At 40.0% G+C, this 27,848-nt stretch overlaps 57 non-coding genes across 57 annotated transcripts; all 57 read right to left on the bottom strand.

The window, feature by feature from the left end:
* Nucleotides 1–116: 116 nt before the first annotated feature.
* AC3HAE_028816 (transfer RNA histidin (anticodon GUG)) lies at nt 117–188 on the bottom strand. Its single transcript has one exon. It is a non-coding gene; the product is annotated as a tRNA-His (tRNA).
* Nucleotides 189–577: 389 nt separating this feature from the next.
* Nucleotides 578–649, bottom strand: AC3HAE_028817 (transfer RNA histidin (anticodon GUG)). The gene has a single exon. It is a non-coding gene; the product is annotated as a tRNA-His (tRNA).
* A 392-nt stretch (nt 650–1,041) lies between these two features.
* AC3HAE_028818 (transfer RNA histidin (anticodon GUG)) lies at nt 1,042–1,113 on the bottom strand. Its single transcript has one exon. It is a non-coding gene; the product is annotated as a tRNA-His (tRNA).
* A 392-nt stretch (nt 1,114–1,505) lies between these two features.
* Nucleotides 1,506–1,577, bottom strand: AC3HAE_028819 (transfer RNA histidin (anticodon GUG)). The gene has a single exon. It is a non-coding gene; the product is annotated as a tRNA-His (tRNA).
* Nucleotides 1,578–1,966: 389 nt separating this feature from the next.
* On the bottom strand, nt 1,967–2,038 carry AC3HAE_028820 (transfer RNA histidin (anticodon GUG)). Its single transcript has one exon. It is a non-coding gene; the product is annotated as a tRNA-His (tRNA).
* A 392-nt stretch (nt 2,039–2,430) lies between these two features.
* On the bottom strand, nt 2,431–2,502 carry AC3HAE_028821 (transfer RNA histidin (anticodon GUG)). Its single transcript has one exon. It is a non-coding gene; the product is annotated as a tRNA-His (tRNA).
* Nucleotides 2,503–2,894: 392 nt separating this feature from the next.
* Nucleotides 2,895–2,966, bottom strand: AC3HAE_028822 (transfer RNA histidin (anticodon GUG)). Its single transcript has one exon. It is a non-coding gene; the product is annotated as a tRNA-His (tRNA).
* A 389-nt stretch (nt 2,967–3,355) lies between these two features.
* On the bottom strand, nt 3,356–3,427 carry AC3HAE_028823 (transfer RNA histidin (anticodon GUG)). Its single transcript has one exon. It is a non-coding gene; the product is annotated as a tRNA-His (tRNA).
* A 390-nt stretch (nt 3,428–3,817) lies between these two features.
* Nucleotides 3,818–3,889, bottom strand: AC3HAE_028824 (transfer RNA histidin (anticodon GUG)). The gene has a single exon. It is a non-coding gene; the product is annotated as a tRNA-His (tRNA).
* Nucleotides 3,890–4,281: 392 nt separating this feature from the next.
* AC3HAE_028826 (transfer RNA histidin (anticodon GUG)) lies at nt 4,282–4,353 on the bottom strand. The gene has a single exon. It is a non-coding gene; the product is annotated as a tRNA-His (tRNA).
* A 392-nt stretch (nt 4,354–4,745) lies between these two features.
* On the bottom strand, nt 4,746–4,817 carry AC3HAE_028828 (transfer RNA histidin (anticodon GUG)). The gene has a single exon. It is a non-coding gene; the product is annotated as a tRNA-His (tRNA).
* An 853-nt stretch (nt 4,818–5,670) lies between these two features.
* On the bottom strand, nt 5,671–5,742 carry AC3HAE_028829 (transfer RNA histidin (anticodon GUG)). Its single transcript has one exon. It is a non-coding gene; the product is annotated as a tRNA-His (tRNA).
* A 392-nt stretch (nt 5,743–6,134) lies between these two features.
* AC3HAE_028830 (transfer RNA histidin (anticodon GUG)) lies at nt 6,135–6,206 on the bottom strand. The gene has a single exon. It is a non-coding gene; the product is annotated as a tRNA-His (tRNA).
* Nucleotides 6,207–6,595: 389 nt separating this feature from the next.
* Nucleotides 6,596–6,667, bottom strand: AC3HAE_028831 (transfer RNA histidin (anticodon GUG)). Its single transcript has one exon. It is a non-coding gene; the product is annotated as a tRNA-His (tRNA).
* Nucleotides 6,668–7,523: 856 nt separating this feature from the next.
* Nucleotides 7,524–7,595, bottom strand: AC3HAE_028832 (transfer RNA histidin (anticodon GUG)). The gene has a single exon. It is a non-coding gene; the product is annotated as a tRNA-His (tRNA).
* A 389-nt stretch (nt 7,596–7,984) lies between these two features.
* On the bottom strand, nt 7,985–8,056 carry AC3HAE_028833 (transfer RNA histidin (anticodon GUG)). The gene has a single exon. It is a non-coding gene; the product is annotated as a tRNA-His (tRNA).
* A 390-nt stretch (nt 8,057–8,446) lies between these two features.
* On the bottom strand, nt 8,447–8,518 carry AC3HAE_028834 (transfer RNA histidin (anticodon GUG)). Its single transcript has one exon. It is a non-coding gene; the product is annotated as a tRNA-His (tRNA).
* A 389-nt stretch (nt 8,519–8,907) lies between these two features.
* AC3HAE_028835 (transfer RNA histidin (anticodon GUG)) lies at nt 8,908–8,979 on the bottom strand. The gene has a single exon. It is a non-coding gene; the product is annotated as a tRNA-His (tRNA).
* Nucleotides 8,980–9,371: 392 nt separating this feature from the next.
* On the bottom strand, nt 9,372–9,443 carry AC3HAE_028837 (transfer RNA histidin (anticodon GUG)). The gene has a single exon. It is a non-coding gene; the product is annotated as a tRNA-His (tRNA).
* A 392-nt stretch (nt 9,444–9,835) lies between these two features.
* Nucleotides 9,836–9,907, bottom strand: AC3HAE_028838 (transfer RNA histidin (anticodon GUG)). The gene has a single exon. It is a non-coding gene; the product is annotated as a tRNA-His (tRNA).
* Nucleotides 9,908–10,296: 389 nt separating this feature from the next.
* On the bottom strand, nt 10,297–10,368 carry AC3HAE_028840 (transfer RNA histidin (anticodon GUG)). The gene has a single exon. It is a non-coding gene; the product is annotated as a tRNA-His (tRNA).
* Nucleotides 10,369–10,760: 392 nt separating this feature from the next.
* On the bottom strand, nt 10,761–10,832 carry AC3HAE_028841 (transfer RNA histidin (anticodon GUG)). The gene has a single exon. It is a non-coding gene; the product is annotated as a tRNA-His (tRNA).
* Nucleotides 10,833–11,224: 392 nt separating this feature from the next.
* Nucleotides 11,225–11,296, bottom strand: AC3HAE_028842 (transfer RNA histidin (anticodon GUG)). Its single transcript has one exon. It is a non-coding gene; the product is annotated as a tRNA-His (tRNA).
* An 856-nt stretch (nt 11,297–12,152) lies between these two features.
* On the bottom strand, nt 12,153–12,224 carry AC3HAE_028843 (transfer RNA histidin (anticodon GUG)). Its single transcript has one exon. It is a non-coding gene; the product is annotated as a tRNA-His (tRNA).
* Nucleotides 12,225–12,613: 389 nt separating this feature from the next.
* On the bottom strand, nt 12,614–12,685 carry AC3HAE_028844 (transfer RNA histidin (anticodon GUG)). Its single transcript has one exon. It is a non-coding gene; the product is annotated as a tRNA-His (tRNA).
* Nucleotides 12,686–13,075: 390 nt separating this feature from the next.
* On the bottom strand, nt 13,076–13,147 carry AC3HAE_028845 (transfer RNA histidin (anticodon GUG)). Its single transcript has one exon. It is a non-coding gene; the product is annotated as a tRNA-His (tRNA).
* Nucleotides 13,148–13,536: 389 nt separating this feature from the next.
* AC3HAE_028846 (transfer RNA histidin (anticodon GUG)) lies at nt 13,537–13,608 on the bottom strand. Its single transcript has one exon. It is a non-coding gene; the product is annotated as a tRNA-His (tRNA).
* A 392-nt stretch (nt 13,609–14,000) lies between these two features.
* Nucleotides 14,001–14,072, bottom strand: AC3HAE_028848 (transfer RNA histidin (anticodon GUG)). The gene has a single exon. It is a non-coding gene; the product is annotated as a tRNA-His (tRNA).
* Nucleotides 14,073–14,464: 392 nt separating this feature from the next.
* On the bottom strand, nt 14,465–14,536 carry AC3HAE_028849 (transfer RNA histidin (anticodon GUG)). Its single transcript has one exon. It is a non-coding gene; the product is annotated as a tRNA-His (tRNA).
* Nucleotides 14,537–14,925: 389 nt separating this feature from the next.
* On the bottom strand, nt 14,926–14,997 carry AC3HAE_028850 (transfer RNA histidin (anticodon GUG)). Its single transcript has one exon. It is a non-coding gene; the product is annotated as a tRNA-His (tRNA).
* A 392-nt stretch (nt 14,998–15,389) lies between these two features.
* Nucleotides 15,390–15,461, bottom strand: AC3HAE_028852 (transfer RNA histidin (anticodon GUG)). The gene has a single exon. It is a non-coding gene; the product is annotated as a tRNA-His (tRNA).
* A 392-nt stretch (nt 15,462–15,853) lies between these two features.
* On the bottom strand, nt 15,854–15,925 carry AC3HAE_028853 (transfer RNA histidin (anticodon GUG)). The gene has a single exon. It is a non-coding gene; the product is annotated as a tRNA-His (tRNA).
* A 389-nt stretch (nt 15,926–16,314) lies between these two features.
* AC3HAE_028854 (transfer RNA histidin (anticodon GUG)) lies at nt 16,315–16,386 on the bottom strand. The gene has a single exon. It is a non-coding gene; the product is annotated as a tRNA-His (tRNA).
* Nucleotides 16,387–16,778: 392 nt separating this feature from the next.
* AC3HAE_028855 (transfer RNA histidin (anticodon GUG)) lies at nt 16,779–16,850 on the bottom strand. Its single transcript has one exon. It is a non-coding gene; the product is annotated as a tRNA-His (tRNA).
* A 392-nt stretch (nt 16,851–17,242) lies between these two features.
* On the bottom strand, nt 17,243–17,314 carry AC3HAE_028856 (transfer RNA histidin (anticodon GUG)). The gene has a single exon. It is a non-coding gene; the product is annotated as a tRNA-His (tRNA).
* A 389-nt stretch (nt 17,315–17,703) lies between these two features.
* AC3HAE_028857 (transfer RNA histidin (anticodon GUG)) lies at nt 17,704–17,775 on the bottom strand. The gene has a single exon. It is a non-coding gene; the product is annotated as a tRNA-His (tRNA).
* A 392-nt stretch (nt 17,776–18,167) lies between these two features.
* On the bottom strand, nt 18,168–18,239 carry AC3HAE_028859 (transfer RNA histidin (anticodon GUG)). Its single transcript has one exon. It is a non-coding gene; the product is annotated as a tRNA-His (tRNA).
* Nucleotides 18,240–18,628: 389 nt separating this feature from the next.
* Nucleotides 18,629–18,700, bottom strand: AC3HAE_028860 (transfer RNA histidin (anticodon GUG)). Its single transcript has one exon. It is a non-coding gene; the product is annotated as a tRNA-His (tRNA).
* Nucleotides 18,701–19,092: 392 nt separating this feature from the next.
* On the bottom strand, nt 19,093–19,164 carry AC3HAE_028861 (transfer RNA histidin (anticodon GUG)). Its single transcript has one exon. It is a non-coding gene; the product is annotated as a tRNA-His (tRNA).
* Nucleotides 19,165–19,556: 392 nt separating this feature from the next.
* AC3HAE_028862 (transfer RNA histidin (anticodon GUG)) lies at nt 19,557–19,628 on the bottom strand. The gene has a single exon. It is a non-coding gene; the product is annotated as a tRNA-His (tRNA).
* Nucleotides 19,629–20,017: 389 nt separating this feature from the next.
* On the bottom strand, nt 20,018–20,089 carry AC3HAE_028864 (transfer RNA histidin (anticodon GUG)). The gene has a single exon. It is a non-coding gene; the product is annotated as a tRNA-His (tRNA).
* Nucleotides 20,090–20,481: 392 nt separating this feature from the next.
* Nucleotides 20,482–20,553, bottom strand: AC3HAE_028865 (transfer RNA histidin (anticodon GUG)). The gene has a single exon. It is a non-coding gene; the product is annotated as a tRNA-His (tRNA).
* A 389-nt stretch (nt 20,554–20,942) lies between these two features.
* AC3HAE_028866 (transfer RNA histidin (anticodon GUG)) lies at nt 20,943–21,014 on the bottom strand. The gene has a single exon. It is a non-coding gene; the product is annotated as a tRNA-His (tRNA).
* A 392-nt stretch (nt 21,015–21,406) lies between these two features.
* AC3HAE_028867 (transfer RNA histidin (anticodon GUG)) lies at nt 21,407–21,478 on the bottom strand. The gene has a single exon. It is a non-coding gene; the product is annotated as a tRNA-His (tRNA).
* A 392-nt stretch (nt 21,479–21,870) lies between these two features.
* On the bottom strand, nt 21,871–21,942 carry AC3HAE_028868 (transfer RNA histidin (anticodon GUG)). Its single transcript has one exon. It is a non-coding gene; the product is annotated as a tRNA-His (tRNA).
* Nucleotides 21,943–22,331: 389 nt separating this feature from the next.
* Nucleotides 22,332–22,403, bottom strand: AC3HAE_028870 (transfer RNA histidin (anticodon GUG)). Its single transcript has one exon. It is a non-coding gene; the product is annotated as a tRNA-His (tRNA).
* A 392-nt stretch (nt 22,404–22,795) lies between these two features.
* Nucleotides 22,796–22,867, bottom strand: AC3HAE_028871 (transfer RNA histidin (anticodon GUG)). The gene has a single exon. It is a non-coding gene; the product is annotated as a tRNA-His (tRNA).
* A 392-nt stretch (nt 22,868–23,259) lies between these two features.
* Nucleotides 23,260–23,331, bottom strand: AC3HAE_028872 (transfer RNA histidin (anticodon GUG)). Its single transcript has one exon. It is a non-coding gene; the product is annotated as a tRNA-His (tRNA).
* A 389-nt stretch (nt 23,332–23,720) lies between these two features.
* AC3HAE_028873 (transfer RNA histidin (anticodon GUG)) lies at nt 23,721–23,792 on the bottom strand. The gene has a single exon. It is a non-coding gene; the product is annotated as a tRNA-His (tRNA).
* Nucleotides 23,793–24,184: 392 nt separating this feature from the next.
* Nucleotides 24,185–24,256, bottom strand: AC3HAE_028874 (transfer RNA histidin (anticodon GUG)). Its single transcript has one exon. It is a non-coding gene; the product is annotated as a tRNA-His (tRNA).
* Nucleotides 24,257–24,648: 392 nt separating this feature from the next.
* Nucleotides 24,649–24,720, bottom strand: AC3HAE_028876 (transfer RNA histidin (anticodon GUG)). The gene has a single exon. It is a non-coding gene; the product is annotated as a tRNA-His (tRNA).
* A 389-nt stretch (nt 24,721–25,109) lies between these two features.
* On the bottom strand, nt 25,110–25,181 carry AC3HAE_028877 (transfer RNA histidin (anticodon GUG)). Its single transcript has one exon. It is a non-coding gene; the product is annotated as a tRNA-His (tRNA).
* Nucleotides 25,182–25,573: 392 nt separating this feature from the next.
* Nucleotides 25,574–25,645, bottom strand: AC3HAE_028878 (transfer RNA histidin (anticodon GUG)). The gene has a single exon. It is a non-coding gene; the product is annotated as a tRNA-His (tRNA).
* Nucleotides 25,646–26,037: 392 nt separating this feature from the next.
* AC3HAE_028879 (transfer RNA histidin (anticodon GUG)) lies at nt 26,038–26,109 on the bottom strand. Its single transcript has one exon. It is a non-coding gene; the product is annotated as a tRNA-His (tRNA).
* A 389-nt stretch (nt 26,110–26,498) lies between these two features.
* AC3HAE_028881 (transfer RNA histidin (anticodon GUG)) lies at nt 26,499–26,570 on the bottom strand. Its single transcript has one exon. It is a non-coding gene; the product is annotated as a tRNA-His (tRNA).
* Nucleotides 26,571–26,962: 392 nt separating this feature from the next.
* On the bottom strand, nt 26,963–27,034 carry AC3HAE_028882 (transfer RNA histidin (anticodon GUG)). Its single transcript has one exon. It is a non-coding gene; the product is annotated as a tRNA-His (tRNA).
* Nucleotides 27,035–27,426: 392 nt separating this feature from the next.
* Nucleotides 27,427–27,498, bottom strand: AC3HAE_028883 (transfer RNA histidin (anticodon GUG)). Its single transcript has one exon. It is a non-coding gene; the product is annotated as a tRNA-His (tRNA).
* Between the last annotated feature and the right edge of the window lie 350 nt (nt 27,499–27,848).

Below are 27,848 nucleotides of genomic sequence, written 5' to 3' on the forward strand. Positions count from 1 at the left end.
AATGTACATGTCTAAATGTGAAAATACAGCACTTACAACCTTCTACAAATCACCCACAAGGTGTTTAGCCTTTTGCAGCTAAAATCAGACCCATATGCCGTGACATTGTGTTTCAATGCCGTGACCCGGATTCGAACCGGGGTTGCTGCGGCCACAACGCAGAGTACTAACCACTATACGATCACGGCGAGCTACCAGGGATAAGAGATGGACTTTCCCTCAGCTCCGATGTGCTGCTAAGTCATTTGGGCTCTTTAAGATACAACACTTTTAAGTCCAGGAGGAGAATCCAGACGTTAAAGCCGAAAGAAATCTACTGCAAATCAAACAAAAGCTAAAATACAAATCAAAAACATACCCCATATAAAACTATGATAATGTACAAATGTGTTCTTATATACCAGAATAGAGAAAATATGCACTTAAACAGAATAACCTCTGGCACTTAAGTGTTCAAACTAAATGTCCATGTCTAAACATTAACACACAGCACTTAAAACCTCCTACAAATCACCCACAACGTGTTTAGCCTTTTCCTGCTAAAGTCAGACCCATATGCTGTGATATTGTGTTTCAATGCCGTGACCCGGATTCGAACCGGGGTTGCTGCGGCCACAACGCAGAGTACTAACCACTATACGATCACGGCGAGCTACCAGGGATTTGAGAGGGACTTTCCCTCAGCTCCGATGTGCTGCTAAGTCATTTGGGCTCTTTAAGATACAACACTTTTAAGTCCAGAAGGAGAATCCAGATGTTAAAGCCGAAAGAAATCTACTGCAAATCAAACAAAATAAGCTAAAATACAAATCAAAAACATACCCCATATAAAACTATGATAATGTACAAATGTGTTCTTATATACCAGAATAGAGAAAATATGCACTTAAACAGAATAACCTCTGGCACTTAAGTGTTCAAACTAAATGTCCATGTCTAAACATTAACACACAGCACTTAAAACCTCCTACAAATCACCCACAACGTGTTTAGCCTTTTCCTGCTAAAGTCAGACCCATATGCTGTGATATTGTGTTTCAATGCCGTGACCCGGATTCGAACCAGGGTTGCTGCGGCCACAACGCAGAGTACTAACCACTATACGATCACGGCGAGCTACCAGGGATTTGAGAGGGACTTTCCCTCAGCTCCGATGTGCTGCTAAGTCATTTGGGCTCTTTAAGATACAACACTTTTAAGTCCAGAAGGAGAATCCAGATGTTAAAGCCGAAAGAAATCTACTGCAAATCAAACAAAATAAGCTAAAATACAAATCAAAAACATACCCCATATAAAACTATGATAATGTACAAATGTGTTCTTATATACCAGAACGGAGGAAATATGCACTTAAACAGAAAAACCTATGGCACTTAACTGTTTAAAATAAATGTGCATGTCTAAATGTGAAATTACAGCAAGTACAACCTTCTACAAATCAACCACAACGTGTTTGGCCTTTTGCTGCTAAAATCAGTCCCATATGCCGTGACATTGTGTTTCAATGCCGTGACCCGGATTCGAACCGGGGTTGCTGCGGCCACAACGCAGAGTACTAACCACTATACGATCACGGCGAGCTACCAGGGATAAGAGATGGACTTTCCCTCAGCTCCGATGTGCTGCTAAGTCATTTGGGCTCTTTAAGATACAACACTTTTAAGTCCAGGAGGAGAATCCAGACGTTAAAGCCGAAAGAAATCTACTGCAAATCAAACAAAAGCTAAAATACAAATCAAAAACATACCCCATATAAAACTATGATAATGTACAAATGTGTTCTTATATACCAGAATAGAGAAAATATGCACTTAAACAGAATAACCTCTGGCACTTAAGTGTTCAAACTAAATGTCCATGTCTAAACATTAACACACAGCACTTAAAACCTCCTACAAATCACCCACAACGTGTTTAGCCTTTTCCTGCTAAAGTCAGACCCATATGCTGTGATATTGTGTTTCAATGCCGTGACCCGGATTCGAACCGGGGTTGCTGCGGCCACAACGCAGAGTACTAACCACTATACGATCACGGCGAGCTACCAGGGATTTGAGAGGGACTTTCCCTCAGCTCCGATGTGCTGCTAAGTCATTTGGGCTCTTTAAGATACAACACTTTTAAGTCCAGAAGGAGAATCCAGATGTTAAAGCCGAAAGAAATCTACTGCAAATCAAACAAAATAAGCTAAGATACAAATCAAAAACATACCCCATATAAAACTATGATAATGTACAAATGTGTTCTTATATACCAGAACGGAGGAAATATGCACTTAAACAGAAAAACCTATGGCACTTAACTGTTTAAAATAAATGTGCATGTCTAAATGTGAAATTACAGCAAGTACAACCTTCTACAAATCAACCACAACGTGTTTGGCCTTTTGCTGCTAAAATCAGTCCCATATGCCGTGACATTGTGTTTCAATGCCGTGACCCGGATTCGAACCGGGGTTGCTGCGGCCACAACGCAGAGTACTAACCACTATACGATCACGGCGAGCTACCAGGGATAAGAGAGAGGTTTTCCCTCAGCTCTGATGTGCTGCTAATTCATTTGGGTTCTTTAAGATACAACACTTTTAAATCCAGAAGGAGAACCCAGATGTTAAAGCCGGAAGAAATCTACTGCAAATCAAACATAATAAGCTAAAATACAAATCAAAGACATACCCTTCATAAAACTATGATAAGCTACAAATGTGTTCTTATATACCAGAACAGAGGAAATATGCACTTAAACAGAAAAACCTATGGCACTTAACTGTTTAAAATAAATGTACATGTCTAAATGTGAAAATACAGCACTTACAACCTTCTACAAATCACCCACAAGGTGTTTAGCCTTTTGCAGCTAAAATCAGACGCATATGCCGTGACATTGTGTTTCAATGCCGTGACCCGGATTCGAACCGGGGTTGCTGCGGCCACAACGCAGAGTACTAACCACTATACGATCACGGCGAGCTACCAGGGATAAGAGATGGACTTTCCCTCAGCTCCGATGTGCTGCTAAGTCATTTGGGCTCTTTAAGATACAACACTTTTAAGTCCAGGAGGAGAATCCAGATGTTAAAGCCGAAAGAAATCTACTGCAAATCAAACAAAAGCTAAAATACAAATCAAAAACATACCCCATATAAAACTATGATAATGTACAAATGTGTTCTTATATACCAGAATAGAGAAAATATGCACTTAAACAGAATAACCTCTGGCACTTAAGTGTTCAAACTAAATGTCCATGTCTAAACATTAACACACAGCACTTAAAACCTCCTACAAATCACCCACAACGTGTTTAGCCTTTTGCAGCTAAAATCAGACCCATATGCCGTGACATTGTGTTTCAATGCCGTGACCCGGATTCGAACCGGGGTTGCTGCGGCCACAACGCAGAGTACTAACCACTATACGATCACGGCGAGCTACCAGGGATAAGAGAGGTTTTCCCTCAGCTCTGATGTGCTGCTAATTAATTTGGGTTCTTTAAGATACAACACTTTTAAATCCAGAAGGAGAACCCAGATGTTAAAGCCGGAAGAAATCTACTGCAAATCAAACATAATAAGCTAAAATACAAATCAAAGACATACCCTTCATAAAACTATGATAAGCTACAAATGTGTTCTTATATACCAGAACAGAGGAAATATGCACTTAAACAGAAAAACCTATGGCACTTAGCTGTTTAAAATAAATGTACATGTCTAAATGTGAAAATACAGCACTTACAACCTTCTACAAATCACCCACAAGGTGTTTAGCCTTTTGCAGCTAAAATCAGACCCATATGCCGTGACATTGTGTTTCAATGCCGTGACCCGGATTCGAACCGGGGTTGCTGCGGCCACAACGCAGAGTACTAACCACTATACGATCACGGCGAGCTACCAGGGATTTGAGAGGGAATTTCCCTCAGCTCCGATGTGCTGCTAAGTCATTTGGGCTCTTTAAGATACAACACTTTTAAGTCCAGAAGGAGAATCCAGATGTTAAAGCCGAAAGAAATCTACTGCAAATCAAACAAAATAAGCTAAAATACAAATCAAAAACATACCCCATATAAAACTATGATAATGTACAAATGTGTTCTTATATACCAGAATAGAGAAAATATGCACTTAAACAGAATAACCTCTGGCACTTAAGTGTTCAAACTAAATGTCCATGTCTAAACATTAACACACAGCCCTTAAAACCTCCTACAAATCACCCACAACGTGTTTAGCCTTTTCCTGCTAAAGTCAGACCCATATACTGTGATATTGTGTTTCAATGCCGTGACCCGGATTCGAACCGGGGTTGCTGCGGCCACAACGCAGAGTACTAACCACTATACGATCACGGCGAGCTACGAGGGATTTGAGAGGGACTTTCCCTCAGCTCCGATGTGCTGCTAAGTCATTTGGGCTCTTTAAGATACAACACTTTTAAGTCCAGAAGGAGAATCCAGATGTTAAAGCCGAAAGAAATCTACTGCAAATCAAACAAAATAAGCTAAAATACAAATCAAAAACATACCCCATATAAAACTATGATAATGTACAAATGTGTTCTTATATACCAGAACGGAGGAAATATGCACTTAAACAGAAAAACCTATGGCACTTAACTGTTTAAAATAAATGTGCATGTCTAAATGTGAAATTACAGCAAGTACAACCTTCTACAAATCAACCACAACGTGTTTGGCCTTTTGCTGCTAAAATCAATCCCATATGCCGTGACATTGTGTTTCAATGCCGTGACCCGGATTCGAACCGGGGTTGCTGCGGCCACAACGCAGAGTACTAACCACTATACGATCACGGCGAGCTACCAGGGATAAGAGAGAGGTTTTCCCTCAGCTCTGATGTGCTGCTAATTCATTTGGGTTCTTTAAGATACAACACTTTTAAATCCAGAAGGAGAACCCAGATGTTAAAGCCGGAAGAAATCTACTGCAAATCAAACATAATAAGCTAAAATACAAATCAAAGACATACCCTTCATAAAACTATGATAAGCTACAAATGTGTTCTTATATACCAGAACAGAGGAAATATGCACTTAAACAGAAAAACCTATGGCACTTAACTGTTTAAAATAAATGTACATGTCTAAATGTGAAAATACAGCACTTACAACCTTCTACAAATCACCCACAAGGTGTTTAGCCTTTTGCAGCTAAAATCAGACCCATATGCCGTGACATTGTGTTTCAATGCCGTGACCCGGATTCGAACCGGGGTTGCTGCGGCCACAACGCAGAGTACTAACCACCATACGATCACGGCGAGCTACCAGGGATAAGAGATGGACTTTCCCTCAGCTCCGATGTGCTGCTAAGTCATTTGGGCTCTTTAAGATACAACACTTTTAAGTCCAGGAGGAGAATTCAGACGTTAAAGCCGAAAGAAATCTACTGCAAATCAAACAAAAGCTAAAATACAAATCAAAAACATACCCCATATAAAACTATGATAATGTACAAATGTGTTCTTATATACCAGAATAGAGAAAATATGCACTTAAACAGAATAACCTCTGGCACTTAAGTGTTCAAACTAAATGTCCAGGTCTAAACATTAACACACAGCACTTAAAACCTCCTACAAATCACCCAAAACGTGTTTAGCCTTTTCCTGCTAAAGTCAGACCCATATGCTGTGATATTGTGTTTCAATGCCGTGACCCGGATTCGAACCGGGGTTGCTGCGGCCACAACGCAGAGTACTAACCACTATACGATCACGGCGAGCTACCAGGGATTTCAGAGGGACTTTCCCTCAGCTCCGATGTGCTGCTAAGTCATTTGGGCTCTTTAAGATACAACACTTTTAAGTCCAAAAGGAGAATCCAGATGTTAAAGCCGAAAGAAATCTACTGCAAATCAAACAAAATAAGCTAAAATACAAACCAAAAACATACCCCATATAAAACTATGATAATGTACAAATGTGTTCTTATATACCAGAACGGAGGAAATATGCACTTAAACAGAAAAACCTATGGCACTTAACTGTTTAAAATAAATGTGCATGTCTAAATGTGAAATTACAGCAAGTACAACCTTCTACAAATCAACCACAACGTGTTTGGCCTTTTGCTGCTAAAATCAGTCCCATATGCCGTGACATTGTGTTTCAATGCCGTGACCCGGATTCGAACCGGGGTTGCTGCGGCCACAACGCAGAGTACTAACCACTATACGATCACGGCGAGCTACCAGGGATAAGAGATGGACTTTCCCTCAGCTCCGATGTGCTGCTAAGTCATTTGGGCTCTTTAAGATACAACACTTTTAAGTCCAGGAGGAGAATCCAGACGTTAAAGCCGAAAGAAATCTACTGCAAATCAAACAAAAGCTAAAATACAAATCAAAAACATACCCCATATAAAACTATGATAATGTACAAATGTGTTCTTATATACCAGAATAGAGAAAATATGCACTTAAACAGAATAACCTCTGGCACTTAAGTGTTCAAACTAAATGTCCATGTCTAAACATTAACACACAGCACTTAAAACCTCCTACAAATCACCCACAACGTGTTTAGCCTTTTCCTGCTAAAGTCAGACCCATATGCTGTGATATTGTGTTTCAATGCCGTGACCCGGATTCGAACCGGGGTTGCTGCGGCCACAACGCAGAGTACTAACCACTATACGATCACGGCGAGCTACCAGGGATTTGAGAGGGACTTTCCCTCAGCTCCGATGTGCTGCTAAGTCATTTGGGCTCTTTAAGATACAACACTTTTAAGTCCAGAAGGAGAATCCAGATGTTAAAGCCGAAAGAAATCTACTGCAAATCAAACAAAATAAGCTAAGATACAAATCAAAAACATACCCCATATAAAACTATGATAATGTACAAATGTGTTCTTATATACCAGAACGGAGGAAATATGCACTTAAACAGAAAAACCTATGGCACTTAACTGTTTAAAATAAATGTGCATGTCTAAATGTGAAATTACAGCAAGTACAACCTTCTACAAATCAACCACAACGTGTTTGGCCTTTTGCTGCTAAAATCAGTCCCATATGCCGTGACATTGTGTTTCAATGCCGTGACCCGGATCCGAACCGGGGTTGCTGCGGCCACAACGCAGAGTACTAACCACTATACGATCACGGCGAGCTACCAGGGATAAGAGAGAGGTTTTCCCTCAGCTCTGATGTGCTGCTAATTCATTTGGGTTCTTTAAGATACAACACTTTTAAATCCAGAAGGAGAACCCAGATGTTAAAGCCGGAAGAAATCTACTGCAAATCAAACATAATAAGCTAAAATACAAATCAAAGACATACCCTTCATAAAACTATGATAAGCTACAAATGTGTTCTTATATACCAGAACAGAGGAAATATGCACTTAAACAGAAAAACCTATGGCACTTAACTGTTTAAAATAAATGTACATGTCTAAATGTGAAAATACAGCACTTACAACCTTCTACAAATCACCCACAAGGTGTTTAGCCTTTTGCAGCTAAAATCAGACCCATATGCCGTGACATTGTGTTTCAATGCCGTGACCCGGATTCGAACCGGGGTTGCTGCGGCCACAACGCAGAGTACTAACCACTATACGATCACGGCGAGCTACCAGGGATAAGAGATGGACTTTCCCTCAGCTCCGATGTGCTGCTAAGTCATTTGGGCTCTTTAAGATACAACACTTTTAAGTCCAGGAGGAGAATCCAGACGTTAAAGCCGAAAGAAATCTACTGCAAATCAAACAAAAGCTAAAATACAAATCAAAAACATACCCCATATAAAACTATGATAATGTACAAATGTGTTCTTATATACCAGAATAGAGAAAATATGCACTTAAACAGAATAACCTCTGGCACTTAAGTGTTCAAACTAAATGTCCATGTCTAAACATTAACACACAGCACTTAAAACCTCCTACAAATCACCCACAACGTGTTTAGCCTTTTGCAGCTAAAATCAGACCCATATGCCGTGACATTGTGTTTCAATGCCGTGACCCGGATTCGAACCGGGGTTGCTGCGGCCACAACGCAGAGTACTAACCACTATACGATCACGGCGAGCTACCAGGGATAAGAGAGGTTTTCCCTCAGCTCTGATGTGCTGCTAATTAATTTGGGTTCTTTAAGATACAACACTTTTAAATCCAGAAGGAGAACCCAGATGTTAAAGCCGGAAGAAATCTACTGCAAATCAAACATAATAAGCTAAAATACAAATCAAAGACATACCCTTCATAAAACTATGATAAGCTACAAATGTGTTCTTATATACCAGAACAGAGGAAATATGCACTTAAACAGAAAAACCTATGGCACTTAGCTGTTTAAAATAAATGTACATGTCTAAATGTGAAAATACAGCCCTTACAACCTTCTACAAATCACCCACAAGGTGTTTAGCCTTTTGCAGCTAAAATCAGACCCATATACCGTGACATTGTGTTTCAATGCCGTGACCCGGATTCGAACCGGGGTTGCTGCGGCCACAACGCAGAGTACTAACCACTATACGATCACGGCGAGCTACCAGGGATAAGAGATGGACTTTCCCTCAGCTCCGATGTGCTGCTAAGTCATTTGGGCTCTTTAAGATACAACACTTTTAAGTCCAGGAGGAGAATCCAGACGTTAAAGCCGAAAGAAATCTACTGCAAATCAAACAAAAGCTAAAATACAAATCAAAAACATACCCCATATAAAACTATGATAATGTACAAATGTGTTCTTATATACCAGAATAGAGAAAATATGCACTTAAACAGAATAACCTCTGGCACTTAAGTGTTCAAACTAAATGTCCATGTCTAAACATTAACACACAGCACTTAAAACCTCCTACAAATCACCCACAACGTGTTTAGCCTTTTCCTGCTAAAGTCAGACGCATATGCTGTGATATTGTGTTTCAATGCCGTGACCCGGATTCGAACCGGGGTTGCTGCGGCCACAACGCAGAGTACTAACCACTATACGATCACGGCGAGCTACCAGGGATAAGAGAGAGGTTTTCCCTCAGCTCTGATGTGCTGCTAATTCATTTGGGTTCTTTAAGATACAACACTTTTAAATCCAGAAGGAGAACCCAGATGTTAAAGCCGGAAGAAATCTACTGCAAATCAAACATAATAAGCTAAAATACAAATCAAAGACATACCCTTCATAAAACTATGATAAGCTACAAATGTGTTCTTATATACCAGAACGGAGGAAATATGCACTTAAACAGAAAAACCTATGGCACTTAACTGTTTAAAATAAATGTGCATGTCTAAATGTGAAATTACAGCAAGTACAACCTTCTACAAATCAACCACAACGTGTTTGGCCTTTTGCTGCTAAAATCAGTCCCATATGCCGTGACATTGTGTTTCAATGCCGTGACCCGGATTCGAACCGGGGTTGCTGCGGCCACAACGCAGAGTACTAACCACTATACGATCACGGCGAGCTACCAGGCATAAGAGAGAGGTTTTCCCTCAGCTCTGATGTGCTGCTAATTAATTTGGGTTCTTTAAGATACAACACTTTTAAATCCAGAAGGAGAACCCAGATGTTAAAGCCGGAAGAAATCTACTGCAAATCAAACATAATAAGCTAAAATACAAATCAAAGACATACCCTTCATAAAACTATGATAAGCTACAAATGTGTTCTTATATACCAGAACAGAGGAAATATGCACTTAAACAGAAAAACCTATGGCACTTAGCTGTTTAAAATAAATGTACATGTCTAAATGTGAAAATACAGCCCTTACAACCTTCTACAAATCACCCACAAGGTGTTTAGCCTTTTGCAGCTAAAATCAGACCCATATGCCGTGACATTGTGTTTCAATGCCGTGACCCGGATTCGAACCGGGGTTGCTGCGGCCACAACGCAGAGTACTAACCACTATACGATCACGGCGAGCTACCAGGGATAAGAGATGGACTTTCCCTCAGCTCCGATGTGCTGCTAAGTCATTTGGGCTCTTTAAGATACAACACTTTTAAGTCCAGGAGGAGAATCCAGACGTTAAAGCCGAAAGAAATCTACTGCAAATCAAACAAAAGCTAAAATACAAATCAAAAACATACCCCATATAAAACTATGATAATGTACAAATGTGTTCTTATATACCAGAATAGAGAAAATATGCACTTAAACAGAATAACCTCTGGCACTTAAGTGTTCAAACTAAATGTCCATGTCTAAACATTAACACACAGCACTTAAAACCTCCTACAAATCACCCACAACGTGTTTAGCCTTTTCCTGCTAAAGTCAGACCCATATGCTGTGATATTGTGTTTCAATGCCGTGACCCGGATTCGAACCGGGGTTGCTGCGGCCACAACGCAGAGTACTAACCACTATACGATCACGGCGAGCTACCAGGGATAAGAGAGAGGTTTTCCCTCAGCTCTGATGTGCTGCTAATTCATTTGGGTTCTTTAAGATACAACACTTTTAAATCCAGAAGGAGAACCCAGATGTTAAAGCCGGAAGAAATCTACTGCAAATCAAACATAATAAGCTAAAATACAAATCAAAGACATACCCTTCATAAAACTATGATAAGCTACAAATGTGTTCTTATATACCAGAACGGAGGAAATATGCACTTAAACAGAAAAACCTATGGCACTTAACTGTTTAAAATAAATGTGCATGTCTAAATGTGAAATTACAGCAAGTACAACCTTCTACAAATCAACCACAACGTGTTTGGCCTTTTGCTGCTAAAATCAGTCCCATATGCCGTGACATTGTGTTTCAATGCCGTGACCCGGATTCGAACCGGGGTTGCTGCGGCCACAACGCAGAGTACTAACCACTATACGATCACGGCGAGCTACCAGGCATAAGAGAGAGGTTTTCCCTCAGCTCTGATGTGCTGCTAATTCATTTGGGTTCTTTGAGATACAACACTTTTAAATCCAGAAGGAGAACCCAGATGTTAAAGCCGGAAGAAATCTACTGCAAATCAAACATAATAAGCTAAAATACAAATCAAAGACATACCCTTCATAAAACTATGATAAGCTACAAATGTGTTCTTATATACCAGAACAGAGGAAATATGCACTTAAACAGAAAAACCTATGGCACTTAAGTGTTTAAAATAAATGTACATGTCTAAATGTGAAAATACAGCACTTACAACCTTCTACAAATCACCCACAAGGTGTTTAGCCTTTTGCAGCTAAAATCAGACCCATATGCAGTGACATTGTGTTTCAATGCCGTGACCCGGATTCGAACCGGGGTTGCTGCGGCCACAACGCAGAGTACTAACCACTATACGATCACGGCGAGCTACCAGGGATAAGAGATGGACTTTCCCTCAGCTCCGATGTGCTGCTAAGTCATTTGGGCTCTTTAAGATACAACACTTTTAAGTCCAGAAGGAGAATCCAGATGTTAAAGCCGAAAGAAATCTACTGCAAATCAAACAAAATAAGCTAAGATACAAATCAAAAACATACCCCATATAAAACTATGATAATGTACAAATGTGTTCTTATATACCAGAACGGAGGAAATATGCACTTAAACAGAAAAACCTATGGCACTTAACTGTTTAAAATAAATGTGCATGTCTAAATGTGAAATTACAGCAAGTACAACCTTCTACAAATCAACCACAACGTGTTTGGCCTTTTGCTGCTAAAATCAGTCCCATATGCCGTGACATTGTGTTTCAATGCCGTGACCCGGATCCGAACCGGGGTTGCTGCGGCCACAACGCAGAGTACTAACCACTATACGATCACGGCGAGCTACCAGGGATAAGAGAGAGGTTTTCCCTCAGCTCTGATGTGCTGCTAATTCATTTGGGTTCTTTAAGATACAACACTTTTAAATCCAGAAGGAGAACCCAGATGTTAAAGCCGGAAGAAATCTACTGCAAATCAAACATAATAAGCTAAAATACAAATCAAAGACATACCCTTCATAAAACTATGATAAGCTACAAATGTGTTCTTATATACCAGAACAGAGGAAATATGCACTTAAACAGAAAAACCTATGGCACTTAACTGTTTAAAATAAATGTACATGTCTAAATGTGAAAATACAGCACTTACAACCTTCTACAAATCACCCACAAGGTGTTTAGCCTTTTGCAGCTAAAATCAGACCCATATGCCGTGACATTGTGTTTCAATGCCGTGACCCGGATTCGAACCGGGGTTGCTGCGGCCACAACGCAGAGTACTAACCACTATACGATCACGGCGAGCTACCAGGGATAAGAGATGGACTTTCCCTCAGCTCCGATGTGCTGCTAAGTCATTTGGGCTCTTTAAGATACAACACTTTTAAGTCCAGGAGGAGAATCCAGACGTTAAAGCCGAAAGAAATCTACTGCAAATCAAACAAAAGCTAAAATACAAATCAAAAACATACCCCATATAAAACTATGATAATGTACAAATGTGTTCTTATATACCAGAATAGAGAAAATATGCACTTAAACAGAATAACCTCTGGCACTTAAGTGTTCAAACTAAATGTCCATGTCTAAACATTAACACACAGCACTTAAAACCTCCTACAAATCACCCACAACGTGTTTAGCCTTTTGCAGCTAAAATCAGACCCATATGCCGTGACATTGTGTTTCAATGCCGTGACCCGGATTCGAACCGGGGTTGCTGCGGCCACAACGCAGAGTACTAACCACTATACGATCACGGCGAGCTACCAGGGATAAGAGAGTTTTTCCCTCAGCTCTGATGTGCTGCTAATTAATTTGGGTTCTTTAAGATACAACACTTTTAAATCCAGAAGGAGAACCCAGATGTTAAAGCCGGAAGAAATCTACTGCAAATCAAACATAATAAGCTAAAATACAAATCAAAGACATACCCTTCATAAAACTATGATAAGCTACAAATGTGTTCTTATATACCAGAACAGAGGAAATATGCACTTAAACAGAAAAACCTATGGCACTTAGCTGTTTAAAATAAATGTACATGTCTAAATGTGAAAATACAGCCCTTACAACCTTCTACAAATCACCCACAAGGTGTTTAGCCTTTTGCAGCTAAAATCAGACCCATATGCCGTGACATTGTGTTTCAATGCCGTGACCCGGATTCGAACCGGGGTTGCTGCGGCCACAACGCAGAGTACTAACCACTATACGATCACGGCGAGCTACCAGGGATAAGAGATGGACTTTCCCTCAGCTCCGATGTGCTGCTAAGTCATTTGGGCTCTTTAAGATACAACACTTTTAAGTCCAGGAGGAGAATCCAGACGTTAAAGCCGAAAGAAATCTACTGCAAATCAAACAAAAGCTAAAATACAAATCAAAAACATACCCCATATAAAACTATGATAATGTACAAATGTGTTCTTATATACCAGAATAGAGAAAATATGCACTTAAACAGAATAACCTCTGGCACTTAAGTGTTCAAACTAAATGTCCATGTCTAAACATTAACACACAGCACTTAAAACCTCCTACAAATCACCCACAACGTGTTTAGCCTTTTCCTGCTAAAGTCAGACCCATATGCTGTGATATTGTGTTTCAATGCCGTGACCCGGATTCGAACCGGGGTTGCTGCGGCCACAACGCAGAGTACTAACCACTATACGATCACGGCGAGCTACCAGGGATAAGAGAGAGGTTTTCCCTCAGCTCTGATGTGCTGCTAATTCATTTGGGTTCTTTAAGATACAACACTTTTAAATCCAGAAGGAGAACCCAGATGTTAAAGCCGGAAGAAATCTACTGCAAATCAAACATAATAAGCTAAAATACAAATCAAAGACATACCCTTCATAAAACTATGATAAGCTACAAATGTGTTCTTATATACCAGAACGGAGGAAATATGCACTTAAACAGAAAAACCTATGGCACTTAACTGTTTAAAATAAATGTGCATGTCTAAATGTGAAATTACAGCAAGTACAACCTTCTACAAATCAACCACAACGTGTTTGGCCTTTTGCTGCTAAAATCAGTCCCATATGCCGTGACATTGTGTTTCAATGCCGTGACCCGGATTCGAACCGGGGTTGCTGCGGCCACAACGCAGAGTACTAACCACTATACGATCACGGCGAGCTACCAGGCATAAGAGAGAGGTTTTCCCTCAGCTCTGATGTGCTGCTAATTAATTTGGGTTCTTTAAGATACAACACTTTTAAATCCAGAAGGAGAACCCAGATGTTAAAGCTGGAAGAAATCTACTGCAAATCAAACATAATAAGCTAAAATACAAATCAAAGACATACCCTTCATAAAACTATGATAAGCTACAAATGTGTTCTTATATACCAGAACAGAGGAAATATGCACTTAAACAGAAAAACCTATGGCACTTAGCTGTTTAAAATAAATGTACATGTCTAAATGTGAAAATACAGCCCTTACAACCTTCTACAAATCACCCACAAGGTGTTTAGCCTTTTGCAGCTAAAATCAGACCCATATGCCGTGACATTGTGTTTCAATGCCGTGACCCGGATTCGAACCGGGGTTGCTGCGGCCACAACGCAGAGTACTAACCACTATACGATCACGGCGAGCTACCAGGGATAAGAGATGGACTTTCCCTCAGCTCCGATGTGCTGCTAAGTCATTTGGGCTCTTTAAGATACAACACTTTTAAGTCCAGGAGGAGAATCCAGACGTTAAAGCCGAAAGAAATCTACTGCAAATCAAACAAAAGCTAAAATACAAATCAAAAACATACCCCATATAAAACTATGATAATGTACAAATGTGTTCTTATATACCAGAATAGAGAAAATATGCACTTAAACAGAATAACCTCTGGCACTTAAGTGTTCAAACTAAATGTCCATGTCTAAACATTAACACACAGCACTTAAAACCTCCTACAAATCACCCACAACGTGTTTAGCCTTTTCCTGCTAAAGTCAGACCCATATGCTGTGATATTGTGTTTCAATGCCGTGACCCGGATTCGAACCGGGGTTGCTGCGGCCACAACGCAGAGTACTAACCACTATACGATCACGGCGAGCTACCAGGGATAAGAGAGAGGTTTTCCCTCAGCTCTGATGTGCTGCTAATTCATTTGGGTTCTTTAAGATACAACACTTTTAAATCCAGAAGGAGAACCCAGATGTTAAAGCCGGAAGAAATCTACTGCAAATCAAACATAATAAGCTAAAATACAAATCAAAGACATACCCTTCATAAAACTATGATAAGCTACAAATGTGTTCTTATATACCAGAACGGAGGAAATATGCACTTAAACAGAAAAACCTATGGCACTTAACTGTTTAAAATAAATGTGCATGTCTAAATGTGAAATTACAGCAAGTACAACCTTCTACAAATCAACCACAACGTGTTTGGCCTTTTGCTGCTAAAATCAGTCCCATATGCCGTGACATTGTGTTTCAATGCCGTGACCCGGATTCGAACCGGGGTTGCTGCGGCCACAACGCAGAGTACTAACCACTATACGATCACGGCGAGCTACCAGGCATAAGAGAGAGGTTTTCCCTCAGCTCTGATGTGCTGCTAATTCATTTGGGTTCTTTGAGATACAACACTTTTAAATCCAGAAGGAGAACCCAGATGTTAAAGCCGGAAGAAATCTACTGCAAATCAAACATAATAAGCTAAAATACAAATCAAAGACATACCCTTCATAAAACTATGATAAGCTACAAATGTGTTCTTATATACCAGAACAGAGGAAATATGCACTTAAACAGAAAAACCTATGGCACTTAAGTGTTTAAAATAAATGTACATGTCTAAATGTGAAAATACAGCACTTACAACCTTCTACAAATCACCCACAAGGTGTTTAGCCTTTTGCAGCTAAAATCAGACCCATATGCAGTGACATTGTGTTTCAATGCCGTGACCCGGATTCGAACCGGGGTTGCTGCGGCCACAACGCAGAGTACTAACCACTATACGATCACGGCGAGCTACCAGGGATAAGAGATGGACTTTCCCTCAGCTCCGATGTGCTGCTAAGTCATTTGGGCTCTTTAAGATACAACACTTTTAAGTCCAGGAGGAGAATCCAGACGTTAAAGCCGAAAGAAATCTACTGCAAATCAAACAAAAGCTAAAATACAAATCAAAAACATACCCCATATAAAACTATGATAATGTACAAATGTGTTCTTATATACCAGAATAGAGAAAATATGCACTTAAACAGAATAACCTCTGGCACTTAAGTGTTCAAACTAAATGTCCATGTCTAAACATTAACACACAGCACTTAAAACCTCCTACAAATCACCCACAACGTGTTTAGCCTTTTCCTGCTAAAGTCAGACCCATATGCTGTGATATTGTGTTTCAATGCCGTGACCCGGATTCGAACCGGGGTTGCTGCGGCCACAACGCAGAGTACTAACCACTATACGATCACGGCGAGCTACCAGGGATAAGAGAGAGGTTTTCCCTCAGCTCTGATGTGCTGCTAATTCATTTGGGTTCTTTAAGATACAACACTTTTAAATCCAGAAGGAGAACCCAGATGTTAAAGCCGGAAGAAATCTACTGCAAATCAAACATAATAAGCTAAAATACAAATCAAAGACATACCCTTCATAAAACTATGATAAGCTACAAATGTGTTCTTATATACCAGAACGGAGGAAATATGCACTTAAACAGAAAAACCTATGGCACTTAACTGTTTAAAATAAATGTGCATGTCTAAATGTGAAATTACAGCAAGTACAACCTTCTACAAATCAACCACAACGTGTTTGGCCTTTTGCTGCTAAAATCAGTCCCATATGCCGTGACATTGTGTTTCAATGCCGTGACCCGGATTCGAACCGGGGTTGCTGCGGCCACAACGCAGAGTACTAACCACTATACGATCACGGCGAGCTACCAGGCATAAGAGAGAGGTTTTCCCTCAGCTCTGATGTGCTGCTAATTCATTTGGGTTCTTTGAGATACAACACTTTTAAATCCAGAAGGAGAACCCAGATGTTAAAGCCGGAAGAAATCTACTGCAAATCAAACATAATAAGCTAAAATACAAATCAAAGACATACCCTTCATAAAACTATGATAAGCTACAAATGTGTTCTTATATACCAGAACAGAGGAAATATGCACTTAAACAGAAAAACCTATGGCACTTAAGTGTTTAAAATAAATGTACATGTCTAAATGTGAAAATACAGCACTTACAACCTTCTACAAATCACCCACAAGGTGTTTAGCCTTTTGCAGCTAAAATCAGACCCATATGCAGTGACATTGTGTTTCAATGCCGTGACCCGGATTCGAACCGGGGTTGCTGCGGCCACAACGCAGAGTACTAACCACTATACGATCACGGCGAGCTACCAGGGATAAGAGATGGACTTTCCCTCAGCTCCGATGTGCTGCTAAGTCATTTGGGCTCTTTAAGATACAACACTTTTAAGTCCAGGAGGAGAATCCAGACGTTAAAGCCGAAAGAAATCTACTGCAAATCAAACAAAAGCTAAAATACAAATCAAAAACATACCCCATATAAAACTATGATAATGTACAAATGTGTTCTTATATACCAGAATAGAGAAAATATGCACTTAAACAGAATAACCTCTGGCACTTAAGTGTTCAAACTAAATGTCCATGTCTAAACATTAACACACAGCACTTAAAACCTCCTACAAATCACCCACAACGTGTTTAGCCTTTTCCTGCTAAAGTCAGACCCATATGCTGTGATATTGTGTTTCAATGCCGTGACCCGGATTCGAACCGGGGTTGCTGCGGCCACAACGCAGAGTACTAACCACTATACGATCACGGCGAGCTACCAGGGATAAGAGAGAGGTTTTCCCTCAGCTCTGATGTGCTGCTAATTCATTTGGGTTCTTTAAGATACAACACTTTTAAATCCAGAAGGAGAACCCAGATGTTAAAGCCGGAAGAAATCTACTGCAAATCAAACATAATAAGCTAAAATACAAATCAAAGACATACCCTTCATAAAACTATGATAAGCTACAAATGTGTTCTTATATACCAGAACAGAGGAAATATGCACTTAAACAGAAAAACCTATGGCACTTAACTGTTTAAAATAAATGTACATGTCTAAATGTGAAAATACAGCACTTACAACCTTCTACAAATCACCCACAAGGTGTTTAGCCTTTTGCAGCTAAAATCAGACCCATATGCCGTGACATTGTGTTTCAATGCCGTGACCCGGATTCGAACCGGGGTTGCTGCGGCCACAACGCAGAGTACTAACCACTATACGATCACGGCGAGCTACCAGGGATAAGAGATGGACTTTCCCTCAGCTCCGATGTGCTGCTAAGTCATTTGGGCTCTTTAAGATACAACACTTTTAAGTCCAGGAGGAGAATCCAGACGTTAAAGCCGAAAGAAATCTACTGCAAATCAAACAAAAGCTAAAATACAAATCAAAAACATACCCCATATAAAACTATGATAATGTACAAATGTGTTCTTATATACCAGAATAGAGAAAATATGCACTTAAACAGAATAACCTCTGGCACTTAAGTGTTCAAACTAAATGTCCATGTCTAAACATTAACACACAGCACTTAAAACCTCCTACAAATCACCCACAACGTGTTTAGCCTTTTCCTGCTAAAGTCAGACCCATATGCTGTGATATTGTGTTTCAATGCCGTGACCCGGATTCGAACCGGGGTTGCTGCGGCCACAACGCAGAGTACTAACCACTATACGATCACGGCGAGCTACCAGGGATAAGAGAGAGGTTTTCCCTCAGCTCTGATGTGCTGCTAATTCATTTGGGTTCTTTAAGATACAACACTTTTAAATCCAGAAGGAGAACCCAGATGTTAAAGCCGGAAGAAATCTACTGCAAATCAAACATAATAAGCTAAAATACAAATCAAAGACATACCCTTCATAAAACTATGATAAGCTACAAATGTGTTCTTATATACCAGAACGGAGGAAATATGCACTTAAACAGAAAAACCTATGGCACTTAACTGTTTAAAATAAATGTGCATGTCTAAATGTGAAATTACAGCAAGTACAACCTTCTACAAATCAACCACAACGTGTTTGGCCTTTTGCTGCTAAAATCAGTCCCATATGCCGTGACATTGTGTTTCAATGCCGTGACCCGGATTCGAACCGGGGTTGCTGCGGCCACAACGCAGAGTACTAACCACTATACGATCACGGCGAGCTACCAGGCATAAGAGAGAGGTTTTCCCTCAGCTCTGATGTGCTGCTAATTCATTTGGGTTCTTTGAGATACAACACTTTTAAATCCAGAAGGAGAACCCAGATGTTAAAGCCGGAAGAAATCTACTGCAAATCAAACATAATAAGCTAAAATACAAATCAAAGACATACCCTTCATAAAACTATGATAAGCTACAAATGTGTTCTTATATACCAGAACAGAGGAAATATGCACTTAAACAGAAAAACCTATGGCACTTAAGTGTTTAAAATAAATGTACATGTCTAAATGTGAAAATACAGCACTTACAACCTTCTACAAATCACCCACAAGGTGTTTAGCCTTTTGCAGCTAAAATCAGACCCATATGCAGTGACATTGTGTTTCAATGCCGTGACCCGGATTCGAACCGGGGTTGCTGCGGCCACAACGCAGAGTACTAACCACTATACGATCACGGCGAGCTACCAGGGATAAGAGATGGACTTTCCCTCAGCTCCGATGTGCTGCTAAGTCATTTGGGCTCTTTAAGATACAACACTTTTAAGTCCAGGAGGAGAATCCAGACGTTAAAGCCGAAAGAAATCTACTGCAAATCAAACAAAAGCTAAAATACAAATCAAAAACATACCCCATATAAAACTATGATAATGTACAAATGTGTTCTTATATACCAGAATAGAGAAAATATGCACTTAAACAGAATAACCTCTGGCACTTAAGTGTTCAAACTAAATGTCCATGTCTAAACATTAACACACAGCACTTAAAACCTCCTACAAATCACCCACAACGTGTTTAGCCTTTTCCTGCTAAAGTCAGACCCATATGCTGTGATATTGTGTTTCAATGCCGTGACCCGGATTCGAACCGGGGTTGCTGCGGCCACAACGCAGAGTACTAACCACTATACGATCACGGCGAGCTACCAGGGATAAGAGAGAGGTTTTCCCTCAGCTCTGATGTGCTGCTAATTCATTTGGGTTCTTTAAGATACAACACTTTTAAATCCAGAAGGAGAACCCAGATGTTAAAGCCGGAAGAAATCTACTGCAAATCAAACATAATAAGCTAAAATACAAATCAAAGACATACCCTTCATAAAACTATGATAAGCTACAAATGTGTTCTTATATACCAGAACAGAGGAAATATGCACTTAAACAGAAAAACCTATGGCACTTAACTGTTTAAAATAAATGTACATGTCTAAATGTGAAAATACAGCACTTACAACCTTCTACAAATCACCCACAAGGTGTTTAGCCTTTTGCAGCTAAAATCAGACCCATATGCCGTGACATTGTGTTTCAATGCCGTGACCCGGATTCGAACCGGGGTTGCTGCGGCCACAACGCAGAGTACTAACCACTATACGATCACGGCGAGCTACCAGGGATAAGAGATGGACTTTCCCTCAGCTCCGATGTGCTGCTAAGTCATTTGGGCTCTTTAAGATACAACACTTTTAAGTCCAGGAGGAGAATCCAGACGTTAAAGCCGAAAGAAATCTACTGCAAATCAAACAAAAGCTAAAATACAAATCAAAAACATACCCCATATAAAACTATGATAATGTACAAATGTGTTCTTATATACCAGAATAGAGAAAATATGCACTTAAACAGAATAACCTCTGGCACTTAAGTGTTCAAACTAAATGTCCATGTCTAAACATTAACACACAGCACTTAAAACCTCCTACAAATCACCCACAACGTGTTTAGCCTTTTCCTGCTAAAGTCAGACCCATATGCTGTGATATTGTATTTCAATGCCGTGACCCGGATTCGAACCGGGGTTGCTGCGGCCACAACGCAGAGTACTAACCACTATACGATCACGGCGAGCTACCAGGGATTTGAGAGGGACTTTCCCTCAGCTCCGATGTGCTGCTAAGTCATTTGGGTTCTTTAAGATACAACACTTTTAAATCCAGAAGGAGAACCCAGATGTTAAAGCCGGAAGAAATCTACTGCAAATCAAACATAATAAGCTAAAATACAAATCAAAGACATACCCTTCATAAAACTATGATAAGCTACAAATGTGTTCTTATATACCAGAACGGAGGAAATATGCACTTAAACAGAAAAACCTATGGCACTTAACTGTTTAAAATAAATGTGCATGTCTAAATGTGAAATTACAGCAAGTACAACCTTCTACAAATCAACCACAACGTGTTTGGCCTTTTGCTGCTAAAATCAGTCCCATATGCCGTGACATTGTGTTTCAATGCCGTGACCCGGATTCGAACCGGGGTTGCTGCGGCCACAACGCAGAGTACTAACCACTATACGATCACGGCGAGCTACCAGGCATAAGAGAGAGGTTTTCCCTCAGCTCTGATGTGCTGCTAATTAATTTGGGTTCTTTAAGATACAACACTTTTAAATCCAGAAGGAGAACCCAGATGTTAAAGCCGGAAGAAATCTACTGCAAATCAAACATAATAAGCTAAAATACAAATCAAAGACATACCCTTCATAAAACTATGATAAGCTACAAATGTGTTCTTATATACCAGAACAGAGGAAATATGCACTTAAACAGAAAAACCTATGGCACTTAGCTGTTTAAAATAAATGTACATGTCTAAATGTGAAAATACAGCCCTTACAACCTTCTACAAATCACCCACAAGGTGTTTAGCCTTTTGCAGCTAAAATCAGACCCATATGCCGTGACATTGTGTTTCAATGCCGTGACCCGGATTCGAACCGGGGTTGCTGCGGCCACAACGCAGAGTACTAACCACTATACGATCACGGCGAGCTACCAGGGATAAGAGATGGACTTTCCCTCAGCTCCGATGTGCTGCTAAGTCATTTGGGCTCTTTAAGATACAACACTTTTAAGTCCAGGAGGAGAATCCAGACGTTAAAGCCGAAAGAAATCTACTGCAAATCAAACAAAAGCTAAAATACAAATCAAAAACATACCCCATATAAAACTATGATAATGTACAAATGTGTTCTTATATACCAGAATAGAGAAAATATGCACTTAAACAGAATAACCTCTGGCACTTAAGTGTTCAAACTAAATGTCCATGTCTAAACATTAACACACAGCACTTAAAACCTCCTACAAATCACCCACAACGTGTTTAGCCTTTTCCTGCTAAAGTCAGACCCATATGCTGTGATATTGTGTTTCAATGCCGTGACCCGGATTCGAACCGGGGTTGCTGCGGCCACAACGCAGAGTACTAACCACTATACGATCACGGCGAGCTACCAGGGATAAGAGAGAGGTTTTCCCTCAGCTCTGATGTGCTGCTAATTCATTTGGGTTCTTTAAGATACAACACTTTTAAATCCAGAAGGAGAACCCAGATGTTAAAGCCGGAAGAAATCTACTGCAAATCAAACATAATAAGCTAAAATACAAATCAAAGACATACCCTTCATAAAACTATGATAAGCTACAAATGTGTTCTTATATACCAGAACGGAGGAAATATGCACTTAAACAGAAAAACCTATGGCACTTAACTGTTTAAAATAAATGTGCATGTCTAAATGTGAAATTACAGCAAGTACAACCTTCTACAAATCAACCACAACGTGTTTGGCCTTTTGCTGCTAAAATCAGTCCCATATGCCGTGACATTGTGTTTCAATGCCGTGACCCGGATTCGAACCGGGGTTGCTGCGGCCACAACGCAGAGTACTAACCACTATACGATCACGGCGAGCTACCAGGCATAAGAGAGAGGTTTTCCCTCAGCTCTGATGTGCTGCTAATTCATTTGGGTTCTTTGAGATACAACACTTTTAAATCCAGAAGGAGAACCCAGATGTTAAAGCCGGAAGAAATCTACTGCAAATCAAACATAATAAGCTAAAATACAAATCAAAGACATACCCTTCATAAAACTATGATAAGCTACAAATGTGTTCTTATATACCAGAACAGAGGAAATATGCACTTAAACAGAAAAACCTATGGCACTTAAGTGTTTAAAATAAATGTACATGTCTAAATGTGAAAATACAGCACTTACAACCTTCTACAAATCACCCACAAGGTGTTTAGCCTTTTGCAGCTAAAATCAGACCCATATGCCGTGACATTGTGTTTCAATGCCGTGACCCGGATTCGAACCGGGGTTGCTGCGGCCACAACGCAGAGTACTAACCACTATACGATCACGGCGAGCTACCAGGGATAAGAGATGGACTTTCCCTCAGCTCCGATGTGCTGCTAAGTCATTTGGGCTCTTTAAGATACAACACTTTTAAGTCCAGGAGGAGAATCCAGACGTTAAAGCCGAAAGAAATCTACTGCAAATCAAACAAAAGCTAAAATACAAATCAAAAACATACCCCATATAAAACTATGATAATGTACAAATGTGTTCTTATATACCAGAATAGAGAAAATATGCACTTAAACAGAATAACCTCTGGCACTTAAGTGTTCAAACTAAATGTCCATGTCTAAACATTAACACACAGCACTTAAAACCTCCTACAAATCACCCACAACGTGTTTAGCCTTTTCCTGCTAAAGTCAGACCCATATGCTGTGATATTGTGTTTCAATGCCGTGACCCGGATTCGAACCGGGGTTGCTGCGGCCACAACGCAGAGTACTAACCACTATACGATCACGGCGAGCTACCAGGGATTTGAGAGGGACTTTCCCTCAGCTCCGATGTGCTGCTAAGTCATTTGGGCTCTTTAAGATACAACACTTTTAAGTCCAGAAGGAGAATCCAGATGTTAAAGCCGAAAGAAATCTACTGCAAATCAAACAAAATAAGCTAAAATACAAATCAAAAACATACCCCATATAAAACTATGATAATGTACAAATGTGTTCTTATATACCAGAACGGAGGAAATATGCACTTAAACAGAAAAACCTATGGCACTTAACTGTTTAAAATAAATGTGCATGTCTAAATGTGAAATTACAGCAAGTACAACCTTCTACAAATCAACCACAACGTGTTTGGCCTTTTGCTGCTAAAATCAGTCCCATATGCCGTGACATTGTGTTTCAATGCCGTGACCCGGATTCGAACCGGGGTTGCTGCGGCCACAACGCAGAGTACTAACCACTATACGATCACGGCGAGCTACCAGGGATAAGAGAGAGGTTTTCCCTCAGCTCTGATGTGCTGCTAATTCATTTGGGTTCTTTAAGATACAACACTTTTAAATCCAGAAGGAGAACCCAGATGTTAAAGCCGGAAGAAATCTACTGCAAATCAAACATAATAAGCTAAAATACAAATCAAAGACATACCCTTCATAAAACTATGATAAGCTACAAATGTGTTCTTATATACCAGAACAGAGGAAATATGCACTTAAACAGAAAAACCTATGGCACTTAACTGTTTAAAATAAATGTACATGTCTAAATGTGAAAATACAGCACTTACAACCTTCTACAAATCACCCACAAGGTGTTTAGCCTTTTGCAGCTAAAATCAGACCCATATGCCGTGACATTGTGTTTCAATGCCGTGACCCGGATTCGAACCGGGGTTGCTGCGGCCACAACGCAGAGTACTAACCACTATACGATCACGGCGAGCTACCAGGGATAAGAGATGGACTTTCCCTCAGCTCCGATGTGCTGCTAAGTCATTTGGGCTCTTTAAGATACAACACTTTTAAGTCCAGGAGGAGAATCCAGACGTTAAAGCCGAAAGAAATCTACTGCAAATCAAACAAAAGCTAAAATACAAATCAAAAACATACCCCATATAAAACTATGATAATGTACAAATGTGTTCTTATATACCAGAATAGAGAAAATATGCACTTAAACAGAATAACCTCTGGCACTTAAGTGTTCAAACTAAATGTCCATGTCTAAACATTAACACACAGCACTTAAAACCTCCTACAAATCACCCACAACGTGTTTAGCCTTTTCCTGCTAAAGTCAGACCCATATGCTGTGATATTGTGTTTCAATGCCGTGACCCGGATTCGAACCGGGGTTGCTGCGGCCACAACGCAGAGTACTAACCACTATACGATCACGGCGAGCTACCAGGGATTTGAGAGGGACTTTCCCTCAGCTCCGATGTGCTGCTAAGTCATTTGGGCTCTTTAAGATACAACACTTTTAAGTCCAGAAGGAGAATCCAGATGTTAAAGCCGAAAGAAATCTACTGCAAATCAAACAAAATAAGCTAAAATACAAATCAAAAACATACCCCATATAAAACTATGATAATGTACAAATGTGTTCTTATATACCAGAACGGAGGAAATATGCACTTAAACAGAAAAACCTATGGCACTTAACTGTTTAAAATAAATGTGCATGTCTAAATGTGAAATTACAGCAAGTACAACCTTCTACAAATCAACCACAACGTGTTTGGCCTTTTGCTGCTAAAATCAGTCCCATATGCCGTGACATTGTGTTTCAATGCCGTGACCCGGATTCGAACCGGGGTTGCTGCGGCCACAACGCAGAGTACTAACCACTATACGATCACGGCGAGCTACCAGGGATAAGAGAGAGGTTTTCCCTCAGCTCTGATGTGCTGCTAATTCATTTGGGTTCTTTAAGATACAACACTTTTAAATCCAGAAGGAGAACCCAGATGTTAAAGCCGGAAGAAATCTACTGCAAATCAAACATAATAAGCTAAAATACAAATCAAAGACATACCCTTCATAAAACTATGATAAGCTACAAATGTGTTCTTATATACCAGAACAGAGGAAATATGCACTTAAACAGAAAAACCTATGGCACTTAACTGTTTAAAATAAATGTACATGTCTAAATGTGAAAATACAGCACTTACAACCTTCTACAAATCACCCACAAGGTGTTTAGCCTTTTGCAGCTAAAATCAGACCCATATGCCGTGACATTGTGTTTCAATGCCGTGACCCGGATTCGAACCGGGGTTGCTGCGGCCACAACGCAGAGTACTAACCACTATACGATCACGGCGAGCTACCAGGGATAAGAGATGGACTTTCCCTCAGCTCCGATGTGCTGCTAAGTCATTTGGGCTCTTTAAGATACAACACTTTTAAGTCCAGGAGGAGAATCCAGACGTTAAAGCCGAAAGAAATCTACTGCAAATCAAACAAAAGCTAAAATACAAATCAAAAACATACCCCATATAAAACTATGATAATGTACAAATGTGTTCTTATATACCAGAATAGAGAAAATATGCACTTAAACAGAATAACCTCTGGCACTTAAGTGTTCAAACTAAATGTCCATGTCTAAACATTAACACACAGCACTTAAAACCTCCTACAAATCACCCACAACGTGTTTAGCCTTTTCCTGCTAAAGTCAGACCCATATGCTGTGATATTGTGTTTCAATGCCGTGACCCGGATTCGAACCGGGGTTGCTGCGGCCACAACGCAGAGTACTAACCACTATACGATCACGGCGAGCTACCAGGGATTTGAGAGGGACTTTCCCTCAGCTCCGATGTGCTGCTAAGTCATTTGGGCTCTTTAAGATACAACACTTTTAAGTCCAGAAGGAGAATCCAGATGTTAAAGCCGAAAGAAATCTACTGCAAATCAAACAAAATAAGCTAAAATACAAATCAAAAACATACCCCATATAAAACTATGATAATGTACAAATGTGTTCTTATATACCAGAACGGAGGAAATATGCACTTAAACAGAAAAACCTATGGCACTTAACTGTTTAAAATAAATGTGCATGTCTAAATGTGAAATTACAGCAAGTACAACCTTCTACAAATCAACCACAACGTGTTTGGCCTTTTGCTGCTAAAATCAGTCCCATATGCCGTGACATTGTGTTTCAATGCCGTGACCCGGATTCGAACCGGGGTTGCTGCGGCCACAACGCAGAGTACTAACCACTATACGATCACGGCGAGCTACCAGGGATAAGAGAGAGGTTTTCCCTCAGCTCTGATGTGCTGCTAATTCATTTGGGTTCTTTAAGATACAACACTTTTAAATCCAGAAGGAGAACCCAGATGTTAAAGCCGGAAGAAATCTACTGCAAATCAAACATAATAAGCTAAAATACAAATCAAAGACATACCCTTCATAAAACTATGATAAGCTACAAATGTGTTCTTATATACCAGAACAGAGGAAATATGCACTTAAACAGAAAAACCTATGGCACTTAACTGTTTAAAATAAATGTACATGTCTAAATGTGAAAATACAGCACTTACAACCTTCTACAAATCACCCACAAGGTGTTTAGCCTTTTGCAGCTAAAATCAGACCGATATGCCGTGACATTGTGTTTCAATGCCGTGACCCGGATTCGAACCGGGGTTGCTGCGGCCACAACGCAGAGTACTAACCACTATACGATCACGGCGAGCTACCAGGGATAAGAGATGGACTTTCCCTCAGCTCCGATGTGCTGCTGAGTCATTTGGGCTCTTTAAGATACAACACCTTTAAGTCCAGGAGGAGAATCCAGATGTTAAAGCCGAAAGAAATCTACTGCAAATCAAACAAAAGCTAAAATACAAATCAAAAACATACCCCATATAAAACTATGATAATGTACAAATGTGTTCTTATATACCAGAACGGAGGAAATATGCACTTAAACAGAAAAACCTATGGCACTTAACTGTTCAAACTAAATGTCCATGTCTAAATATTAACACACAGCACTTAAAACCTCCTACAAATCACCCACAACGTGTTTAGCCTTTTGCT

Source organism: Micromesistius poutassou, assembly GCF_964030765.1.
Source record: "Micromesistius poutassou genome assembly, chromosome: 14".
Lineage (NCBI taxonomy): Eukaryota > Metazoa > Chordata > Actinopteri > Gadiformes > Gadidae > Micromesistius > Micromesistius poutassou.